Source organism: Poecilia formosa, unplaced genomic scaffold (genome assembly GCF_000485575.1).
Source record: "Poecilia formosa unplaced genomic scaffold, Poecilia_formosa-5.1.2 Scaffold1, whole genome shotgun sequence".
Lineage (NCBI taxonomy): Eukaryota > Metazoa > Chordata > Actinopteri > Cyprinodontiformes > Poeciliidae > Poecilia > Poecilia formosa.
In genome coordinates, this window is record NW_006799940.1 from 6,052,843 (window position 1) to 6,065,244 (window position 12,402).

Genomic DNA, 12,402 nt, shown 5'->3' on the forward strand with positions numbered 1-12,402 from the left:
CGGTTTTGTTTTAAAATTTTCTAAAAAAAATGTTATTGTATACAATCATTTATGTAGTTATGCATTTGTTGAATGAACCGGTTCTGTATTCACATGACTTTTCGTATAGTGTTTTTTTTTTCTAATAAAGGGGGATTTCTGGTGGGAGTTGCCGGTTTTGGTGGTGTTACGTCACGTGACGGTCACCGCGCCATGTTTCCATCTCCCAGTCAGGAAAACTTTTACAGGCAAGGGAACAGCCAGAGGCGGTTGTTAAAAAAGGCACGTTACATAAATACTTCCGGTTAAGTTCTTCAAAAATAAAGGTTTATTTCTATTTTCTTCTCCAAATGGGAGTTTATCTTCGATGTGATGCAAATCAGTACTAATTATCTGGTTGTCTTTCTAGAAGAATAAAACCCTGAACAAACACAGAAAATGGTCCGTTACAGTTTGTGCAAGTCAAACAACTAATTGTTTTATTCTGATAGACGGATTCTTGCATTTCCGCTTCAAGCAGGTAAGTGTGGCTAACTTTACATCAGTGAGAGCAATAGGGAGAAAGAGTCAAGAAAGCAACAGGAACAAAGTTGTAGGACCTGCACCGCCGTGTTCAGTTGTGAAATGCTGTAACCGACTTCCAGTTTTAGGGACACAGCAAGCTGTAAACTACTAAGACATCATCGGAGTTTTGCTCGGCATTAAACAGCAAAGAGGCGTCTCGTGAATCTTTTTTTAAGGGAGCATATCGTGGAGACTGGATGCTCTTCAGGAAGGGTCTCCTTACTTTATCTGAGCTTGGACTTAAGCTTTGATAAGGAAGGTGCTCTGTGCCTCGTAGAAAATGCCTTAAACTGCTTGGACTTTTGTTCTCGGAAACAACTTTGGCACATTAGGCCTTGTTTGTACATTTTGAAGTTGTTTTGAGGGAACGCGTTTCCTGACCCCTGTGACAGACGGTGGAGGTGAGTTTGTTTCTTTTAAACATAGCAAAACACCTTAAAGAACACTACTTTAAAAGTTCACCGCTGGTGTTTATCTTTCGGGGGAAGCGGGGTAGGTTAGATTAGCTTCTTAAAACAAAACACTGAAGTGAATCCACCTGGGGTCTTGACGTAGGTGTTGGTGTGCACGTTGCAGTTTAATTGAATTGGCTGAGTATTCGCTGCAGTCATGCCTTGGAGATGAAACATTAACTCCAACTAGGCCACTCCGACTCGTGTTTGTGTTGGAGAATTTGTCAGAGTCCTAAAAAAAAAGAAGACTTAAATAAATGTACTTGGCCCAATCGTAGCCCATTTCAACTCCAAATTCTCAGATGAACTTCTAAATCATTATATAGTAACATTTTCAAGGAGTACAGCCTATCTGACAGATTGTATCTCTGTTTTGCTATGGTCGCCACAACTACCCGTCTAACTCGGAGAGGAACTGAAATTTTTAACACACATGCAAAGATAGATAGTGCCGCCTTTTCCTTACTTATACAGCTATTTTTGGGGTTTTACATCATGCTGTAAGAGCTTGGACTCACCCTGCAACAGCTTGGTAAATCTGCACAGAAGCTTCCCTCAAATGTTTTGGGAGTGGATGGAAACCCTTTTAATGAACGAACCACAAAACCCAATTGGCCTTTTATAAATGAGTTATAAATGAGCGCACGAGGGATAAGAGGGATGGCTTTTATTTCATATCCTGTTTGTAAATTTAAAACGTCCACAAAGAATCACATGCTCAGTTGCATGTTAGCACATGACAACAAATTGCATAATAATATCTCAGTTTTATGTCCATAAGCTCCTTGCCAGGGTCCAAAATCAACTCAGTAGAACTGTTGGATAAGTCAAAACTGTGAATGGAGTGTATTGATGGCACATCAAAGCAAAGTGTTCACACAAAGCAGAATTTGAACCATGATAGGGATTGTTAACTAAACAAAACAAGATTCAACTTTATGCATTCCCATTTATAGGTCAAAGGAGATTTTTTTTCCCCCTTCAAGGATTTTGTTTTCATTTGCAAAGGTCCTCAAGATAATGGTCAGTTACAAATCCCTGTAAACGTTTTCACTCCCTTTGAATCGGAAAAACTGATATAATATATCCACATTCTGAGGTAGAAATGTTTTTTTTTTTAAATAATGGATTCCCTATCCCTATATGAAATATGCTGTCAAAATCAAACATAGAAATTCATATGTGAAATGTACTAAAAGCTACAAAAAGGGCAAATATATGAAAAAAACATTCACTCATCAGATGTAATCAAATTGTAACCTTTTGGTGTTCATGCAAAATGCTATGTGTGGAATAAAACTAACACTTTGTAAAACTAAACATCATGTATACGGGGAAACCTGGTGGTGACAGGATTATACAGTGGGGAGGCTTTTTTGAAACGTAAACAGAATAGCGGGTTAGGGTTGACTGAGTTGATGGATGAAGCCAAACACAGGGTAATCCTGGAAGAAATCTCATCTTTGGTTGTAAAACCGAGCCTGTTGCAGAAGTTCACTTCCCAACAGGACTGATCCATAACACCAGAGCTACAATGGGATGATTACCATTAAAGCATATTCATGTGTCAAAATGGCCCAGCCACGATTAAAACCTATAGGGAGGGGAGAAGGAGAAGTTAAGAATTTTAAAATCTGTAATTACAGACCTTCTCCTTTCAGTCTGACAGATTCGAGCTTTTTTGCAAAAGGAAATGTCTAAAAATTTTAGTCTTTACATGTCCATAGTTGTGATTCTACAAAGTATCAACTTAAAGGGATGAAATACAAATGAGCATCACACATTTCAGAGTGTTAGTTGAAAAAAATATCCATGTATCCTTCCTTTTTTCATATTTGCTTAATTCTTTCTGTTGGTCTTTTACATATAATCCACTGAAATACACTCAACAATCACAGATGTAACAGCATTAAAGAAGTTATTTTAAATAGAAGCAAAAGTTAAATACATCATTCATATCTAAATACTTTTGCCTAAGACAACTTTTTCTTCTCTCAGGGGCAGAAGAGGAGCTTTCCCACTGTTTCCAAAGTGGCTTTGGGGTGTACCACATAGTTTGATCTGTGCAAACGTTGGATTATTAATCTACAATGGCATTACAAGGAGACACTGCAGAAGGAGGAGTCAATGAAGAGTTTAATGAAATCATCAAGTGGAGATCAGGTATGTTTTCTAAAAAGTGACTTCTCTTCTAGAGCACCCAGCATGGTTAGTCAGTGAGCACATGTGCAAGTGCAAATTCTGACAGAGGTTCCAGGCTTCTTTAGGTACACATCACCTCATAGAATAAGGGGTTACACTCTCACAGAATAAGGTGCTTGAGGGCATAGGGACCGAAAGGAAACCCTGACAGAGCCAGAAATCCTGTTGTGCATGGTTAGCCTCCGTTCCCATGGAGCCCGGGGAAAAGGGACGGAAGCAAAGCGAGCAGCAAAGCACGTGAAGCGAACCGGAGACAGTTGACTATACGGAGTTCACTGAGAGAAAGCAGCAGGACAAGTTGACCAATGGCAGCAGAGAACGGCGTAGAAAAGAATGCAGGGATAGGTTTAGAGAGCCACACCCAACGGTCTTTCTCTGTCAATGTTTTCATTCCATAGGTTAATCTTTTGTAGACGCCTCCCTCAAAGAAAGAGACAATGCACAAACAAGTTGTTGTTCAGGTGGGAAAAGGTGAGGTAATTTAAGATAACTTAGAGGAATTCCCAGGGGGTAAATTATGTGTCCTTCAAAGATTAAATAGCTTGTGTTTCAGATAAATAACAAAAGGGACAGTGAAAGATAAGCGACTGAGAAGTGCTCGTCTTTCTGTACAGAACTCGTCTAGCATTCACAAAAATGCGTCGGTTTAAAACATGTATACAAGACCCCGGGTATTTGCGAGGGATTTGGAGGTCTTTGTTTTAGCAAATATAGATAATACTCACATAGCGCATAAAAAATTGGATTTAAAACAAATAATTGTTCAAGGTAGATGCAGAAAGTTGACATTCTTGATGCGCTTGTTTTCCTAGTTCATTTGAGACGGTTCACATAAAGTTTAGAGATTGAACTTTGCTATAGAGCTCCATTATCATTTCTACTGTTGCCTCGTGGCAAAAGGACATAGGCTTGAATAGAGTTTTAGTTTGTATGTTCTCCATATTCATATGTAGGTTTTCTCTTGGTACTCTGGCTTCCTCCCACTGAACCAAAACATTCATGTTAAGCTGCTTGTCTGCTCTAAATTGCCTTGAAGTCTAAATTGGTGTTTTTTTTTCTGTGATGGACTAGTGACGGGTCCAGTGTACACTCAACCTCTCACCCATTGATCCCTAGTCCAGTGGTTCTGGAAGGCTTAAACTGGATGAAACCTGGGATTAGTTCTTAAATCATAGTAGGCTGGGTGCCCATGCTGTGATTTTTGCAAGAGAGGAGTTGTCTGTCCACATTCCAGACATCATTTGTTAATCCGCATGGATTGCAAAGGAAGTGATGGCAATTGTTGTCACACTTTTTAATTCAAGTATTTGTATGTATTGTTTTATTTTATTTTTGGTAGGTAGGCTAAGTCATGGAGTTCAATACATGGCAAAATTTTAAAAGGTTAAGGTTTAAAAATTGCAGAAATGATTTGTTACACTCTTCCTCTGGTTGAAAGTATGTTTTATATGTCAGAGAATGAGTGTTTTATCTGTCTGTATGGAGCGCATGATGGTGCAGTATGTCCCTGCCCCATAAATCCAGGTGTTTAGAAGGTTAAAAACAGGGATGGTCATGATAGAAACTAAAGGAGCACCTCCCATTTCTGATGCAAAGCAATGAGCAACATGTCTGTCACTGCAGTCCCTGTCTAGCAGATAGCCAGACTGGCTAACCAGCTAATATCAGCTTGTTTCCTACTGTTACTTTATAAGGAACAGATTTAGAAAAAGCTGCACTATTCTAAGAGAATATCATACAAGCATATGCTTAGATGTAAGCAGTGAGGAGACTTTGAAAAGTTTAAAGAACAACCCAAATGTAGAACAGACTTGCTAGAATCAATGATTGCAATCAGATTTGGCCGGGAAACAAAAAATGTATTTACAGGCGCCACGGTTCTCACTCTCGTTTGTCAAAAAGATGATGTTCTAGTCAAACAGCTGAAAATAATTAAATATGTTTATGACGCATCTTTTAGCTTCATCTAATGTTTATTATGAAAACAAGTAAAGTTGCATTGACAAGTGGGATGTATTTTGGACATATCCCACTGGGAAGAGGCCCGGGTTCAGACTTGATACTTGCCTAGTGATTCTCTCCCATGACTGGCTTGGGAATGAGTCGGACTCTCCTAAATGAGCTAAAAGAGTTAGCTGCCAAACAGGGAGGTCTGGGAACCTCTGCTGAGGCTGTTGTCCCTACAACCTGATTCTGGATGAGTGACAGAAGATGGATGGATAGCTAAGTGGATAGATTGATGTGTTGATGCCAGTAAATCATTACAGACAGTTCAAACTGTCAGGGTTATATAATAGTTATGACAGGGCGATCTTGTACTCTACTGAACAACCACCAGAGTGGAGAAAACACAAATCAGCAGGTGTAAGAAAACCTGTTATGTGAAAATATACTTTCTTTTATAGATGAGAGCAATTTAGCAACATTTGTATCTATGTAATGCACAACTAGTCCCTAGAACTGCATGAATTGACCGTACCATATCTTCATTAGGTCAATTTGATGTGAGCTTTTCTCCCAGAATCATTTATTCTGGCTTAAAGCAAAATTACAGCTTTGACTTGTTGCAGTGTCCTGCTAGTTGCACTTTGCTGTTTCTCTCAACCATCAAACACACTGGGGGAGAAGAAGAAAAAAGTCCATGTCCCAGCTTTCCGCACTCGCCCAGCCTTGGTGCGCTTTCAGATCCGTGCCAGGAATTCCACTGAGCCGGTACTCCCAGAAGAGTTTGTAATTTACAGCTCTAGTCTTCAGACCACAAGGATTTTTCTTACCAAGTTTCAGGTCACCATAGCAACTAAAAAAGTATAGTTACACACTTAATACATACCATTGCCGTGGCACTCTAAAACAGTTTGATATCTTCAGAGTTATACGTTTATATTGAAGAAACACAACAACCTTGACCCTAGTTTTTTATTTTTATTTTTTTAACCTACATGTCGTTGGTATGCCTATAAGTAAAGTGCCTTGGAAAAGCAGTAATATCCATTGATGCTTTAAACATTTTGTCACTTTACAGCTACAATTTTCAGTTTTATTTTTTATTGGAATAGAACGAGATACGTTTGAAGATGAAAACTGGAGCTTAATACATGGTAATGGTGCAAAAATATGTGATATTTTTATATTGCCTTAAAATTGAATATTTGCTTTCATTTGAAATTAATCATTAAGTGTTACTGCAAATATCCAGCGACATTTACTTGCATAAAAAGTTTAGAGAATCGGTTTGTGAAAGTTAACAAAATAAAACCAATTTTTTTGAAGCGTGCCTCCTTAATTTCTTCTAGTGGATAAGAATACACACAAAAATTACTTTTTAAAAGACCAAGTATGACATCTTGTTTTGTGTTTTGAAACTACAATGATTTACAGATCAATTTTTCTAAAAAAATCTGACTTGGTTGTTTGGTTCTTAGATGTTGCAAGTTTAACCTATTCATGCATAGTGGTCACTACAGTGGACAGCTATCTAAAAGCCATTTTCTTGTGCTTCTTGTGGATTTTTATGTTATAAATGCACACAGACCCCTGAAGTGGACACTAATGCATCATAAAATACACTATCAACTAGTGGCCATCAGCTGCAAAAGCTAGAAATAATTTTTGTTAAATCCAATATGGCCGACCGACAAAAAAGCTTGCTGATCTCTTTCCACTGTAGACGACTCTTGCAGGTAAAAAAAATATTGATAACCCCTAAAGAACAATACTACTGATGTATTTTTTTTTTCAAATAACAACTTTGTATTTGGAGAAAATTACAATTGATCACCTAAAAAAAATTTGAAAAAAAAAAAGAATTTTTTACATTTTTTTTCCTACTTTTTTTAAATTTCTTAAGACAATAAAAGAAAAATTGGAAAAAAATCCTGACACAAAGGATCATAATTCATGCATGAAAGGGTTAATTTGTTGATGTTAAAAGATGTTCTCCACTTGGAGTCACTTAATATATTAAATCACAGTTAGTATGATTTTTATTTGGAAAACAAAATAATAAAACTAATCAATGCAGAATTCTTTTCTCACCTCAGTTTTGTGATACCTTTGCATTGACAATTCTGTGAAAATGTCAATCACGTTCTCCGTTTTATCATTCAGGGCTTATTAGACCCTGAGCATGATGAAAAATGACCAGTGGACTATATATGCTCGCACACATCATGATCATAATTTTATATCCTACTTTTTTCACACCTCTTAAAGTCTGTAAAGGCTGGATCTTAAAATGTATTCTGTATCTAAACGAAGTTGAGTTGTGGGTGCTGTAAAGTCATAAATACAGATAAGGAGCTCCTTTGTTAGAAGATGTGTAGGCTGTGTGGAGCTGAAACTTGAGCTGTAAGAAGTGAGTGGGTGATGCCCGGTGGGCAGGTGGAGGGATATCTTCACAGCTGGGACAACAGCCATTAGTTCATGAAGACCCTAGGATCTAATGAAAAGGCTTTCAAAAATAAATTTCAAAGGTTGTCACCAACTATTTAAAAAAAGAGAGCATGTCAGCATGTCCGTTTGAGAAAACGTACTTGCTGCAGTTGTCATTTGTTTGATGTAAATGTTATTCTGTCTTATTATTTCTGCTCGTCCGCATAAAGCAACGGCCATAGCGAGAAACAAACATTCACTTTGTGATAGACTGAAACCTAGATTGTCTTATGCAGCACATGTTGGGCATTTTATCTGTGGGGTCTTTGTCCTTGAGTGTTTGTCACGCTTGGTGTTCCTTGTGATAAATGTAGTTGGATCCTATCTAGTTCGACCTTACTTTCAGCCAATCAGCAGCTGACCTGCATGTAGCTTCATCTCTGAAATCTACAGGCCACTAGCTTCTTGGAAGGATTGCACTACAAGCTGCAGATGTTTTCAATTTCTCCTCCTTGTTGCTAACTTGGCTGATTTAATTAAATTTCATTTTAAAAACAAAGCATCAAATGGTGGTATGCAGTGTTTTTGTACCTTTAGTTGAATTTTGCCAGTGATTTGTAAGAGAATAAACTATACATCTATGATGACTTGCAGTTACTTGTTTAAGCTTGTCTGAACCCAGAAAAGCCAACTGGCTGTGATCTCCAAATCTTACTTGAATCCAAGTAATCACAAAATTTGTGAATGTTTGGTTTCTGGACTTTAGACCACCCTTACTTCACTTCATGTGCAGAAATATCTCGGTTAACCTTGCCGACAGCGGTTAGCCACAAGTCAAAGCGCTAAGGATGCTTACACGCACTATTTCACAAAGTTCTGCTTGGATTATCTTGTAACCCCTTGAAGGTCTACCTGTTTATTCTGTTCTTGTACTTTCTAACTTCTCATTCCAGAGTGCAGACAAATGTAAAATGGCAACGAACATCCTTGTCTTGTGTTGTAGCTTTTCTCATCATTCTCTCTAATAGGTTGTTTTCAATTTATTATGTTATGAGGATCATATTGCATGTCCCACATGGTCTTTTGACTGGAGGATATGAAAGTGAGAGGCTTGATAACTTAAAATAAACACATCCAGAATTATTAAAAGCATTTGCTCCCTTAAAGGTTTCTTCTGATATCACTTTTTTTGTTGCACATAAATGTTTCAGAAAATCTGCATAAATATAAAAACAGTCTTCAAATTAATTAATTTATTTATTAAGGGAAGCTATCCAAACTTACCCTGTGTGACAATGTCATTACCCCACTTCCTTGTCATGAAGTGATTGAGTTTAGTTTTGCATACCCAGGACTTATCAATGTTTTGGGAAAACGGAGAATCAAAGTGAGAATCATATCCATAAGCTTGGAAACAACGGTGAACCTTCCCAGGAGGAGTGGCCTTCCAAAATTACTACAAGAACACATTGGTGATTTATCCAGGAGGCCAGAAAGGAACCCAGAACAACATCTAAACCTCTGCAGGTTTAACCTTCCTCAGTTAACTTCAATGTTCATCATTAAACCGACCGAAACACATCTTGGTAATCTGTAGACATTTGATGATATATTTCTATTGAATGGTGAGACAAAAGTGAAAAAAGTTTTTGGATGATGTGTGTGTGTTCTGTTGCATCTCTTGTGGAATAAATGTTTTTGAGAACAGGACATCACGCTGACATTCAAATATGGTGGTGGTACTGGTCCCAGGCTTCCCAGTCCACTCTGGCAGAACCTTAAACAGGCTGCTTGGTCTCATAATCCACTTAGATGAGTTTAAAATGAATCAGTAAAGAAGAATGGATAGAGATGCAAAATACTCTTTGCCAGATATCTGAGACCATTAAAAACCTTCTTCCTGCCAAAAGTGTAGCATCCTGGTATTAGCTTTAGAAGACAATCACTTGTTGAGTTGGATAATTTTCCCCCTAAGGAAAGAAATCATAATTTAAAAAGTACTTTTTGTGTATATTCAGTGTTTTGTGTGACATAAAAACTTGTTTGACTTTGGAGACACACCAGAAAAGCTTTCTTTTGTCATAGTTCTGCAGTTAAAATTACCATTCTTTTCTTCTCCAACTCTCATTAAATTGTTTGCACCTGTTTGACATGTGCTGTTTTATTGTCGTCTTCCCCAGCTGAGCACCAGACAGGAGTATTTGGTTCCATATTATCTTTGGGTGTGGACTATTCTGTTGTGTCAGAACTATTATTGTCTCTCTGCGAGCAAGAATGTGAGCGTTAACCAAACTGAGGGTGTGATATGTCACCCTACGAGCTCTGTTGCTTGTCACTGTTCCCTAATGCTAGACCTGGTCTGTTGCCACAGGGCGTGCGGGAAAAAAAAAACTTCATCAGCTGTGTGAGTTGGTGTGAAAGAAAGTTGAATTACTTGCTGAGAAGTAGTAATTGTTTGACGTAGTTAAGCTATTAGGATTAAAGATTAATGTTGTCATTGTTATGCCATGGGGGGAAAAAAATTGAATTCTTAAAGAGCACTGTCATCCAATGAAAAGTCAAACAAAATAATCTTAGCAATTTGTTTTTTGTTTTTTTTCTTACTCTCTGGCTTACCTTCACTTTCTTTCTTTTATGGGTCAATGAGAGTTTTCCACTTTGGGAAATAAGTAACCACACAGCTGGATGTTTCTAAATATATATACATATAAGTACAGAGGCCTCTGTGTTTGCTTTGGTCTTCAGGGTTGTTGCTGGATTTGGCTGCCTGGGAAGGGGGAGTGACTCCAGCTAGTGCTACAAAAGTCCTGGCTGGAAATTTGGGAATGGAGGCTGAGGCCAAAACATCTCCCCAGGGTGTGGTAGTGTGTGGGACTCTCTGGTCCATGTGCTAGCTCAGTTCTAACTGTACTCCACCCTGCACATGACATTTAGAGCCTTGAGAAGAAGGGTGGAAACGGCACAAATGAGCCGTCTTAAATTGACTTCAGGCACATACTGACAAGTGTTCTCTCCTTTTTATGCGACATTTGGACACATCCTTTGTGCAACTTGTCTAAATCATTTGTCCTCCCCATTAAAAAAAAAATTGCCTTACTCAAACGAATGAGTTTCTAAAGGGAGCAAGTTATGATTCTCTTGCACTTGATGTAGGACAAATAAGTTTATTTTTCATCTTAAGTATTTCCATGGATTGAATAAGTAAATCTAATCATATTCATAGTTAAATTCTACAGTATTACTTTAAAACTTAGATTTTTTTCTGAGGTTTTTAAAAAATAGTTTTTGGTTGAATTGACTATTTAGAAAGATGACTAATCAAGCTCACATAATTCTGTGGCATCTTTCTAAAAGTCCTTTAAACATCAGTAGGAACAGCACAATGGGGCATTAAAGCTGTTTTTAAAACCTTGATACATTGATATGAGTAACCAGCCAATCCCTACTTCGCAGTGTTATCCGCAAGAGAAAACCCACCCATCCAATAGCTCTATTGGGAGATTAAATCGGATATTGCTTAACAAAAAGAGTTGGAATATTTTGGAAAGTTTCTTTAGGCCCTAATAGGTTAGTGCAAATTAAATGTATTAACTGTTATTTACATAAAGTATCACTGTTTGCATAAACCTTTGCAAATCAAGGAAATAAAAATGCACCAAATGTCAGAACGTGAACAGCAGGTAAAGGAGTGTTCAGAAACTGTTGCCAACATTAATGATACCCATTGCTTTTACAAGTTTCTACTTTGAACCTTTTATGTATATTAGACTGTTTTTAAGTGTCCTCTGTGATTTTAGACAAATGAGGGTATGAGTAGAGGAGCTTTCCTCTTTTATCACTTATCAGTTTTGGGCATAAACTGATTTCAGGTTTCTTGGGCTGAAGAATGTAGCATTGTGGTGTACCAAACAAACATCTGTTAAAAAAGCAATACCAACAGAAAGAAGTAAATACAATAAAAGAGCTGCAGAGTATTTAAGACCAGAATGTAATAATTTTTTTGTTTTTTTTAGAATAATACTTTGTTTTTGTCAAGGGCATAAAGTACAGTCAACCTGGAGGCATCAAGAAAAAAAAAAGAACAAAAAAATAAAACTGTATTTCTTTTTGATTAACGATGCATTCAACCTTCATGTCGACTTTGCCACAGTGAGGACACGTCCCTCTGTTTGGCATTATGCGGTTACGAGTGTTGTCGACTCCGATGGAAAGCTTGTTCAGCCAGCAACTACGAGAAAACAAGAAAATACTTTGAATAAAAGAGCAATAGAAGACAGTTAAGATTCTGACTCTGTAATAAATAAATCATCTTTTGACTCTGACTATTTTCTTTATGGATTTATTCTTGAGCATTTTGATTAAAGATGCTGTAGGGATTTTGCGGAGAACAATGCAGCGTGTAAAGGTTCCTTTGAGTTCCTGATTCCTTCACTGACTGCCAATTCTAACCTCACCCAAGCCATCTCAGCTTTCTGAGAAGCTACCAGACCAGATGCTTTGAATCTCAGGCATAAGAAGAACTTTTAATTCAATCAGACTCTTGAGAGGAGTTGTGCTCCTCCCTCCGCTCTCTCTATTAAATAAAACAAACAAGAAAACAAACAATCTCTCTCCGTATCCGTCCTGTTTCACTCAACCAACCTCCCCCCCACCTCTCCATTTTCACCCTCTTAGCGTGGGAGTAGAAATGTTTGTCCTGTTGCTCCTCATTGACTGAAAACATCAATGGGCAAATGGTTCCCTGCTCTGCTGCAGCAGCTCATCGGCCGACTCTGAGTATCAGAAGTGAGGTCATGGCTGTGACGCTATTTGATGTGGTACTTCTGTAATTGCT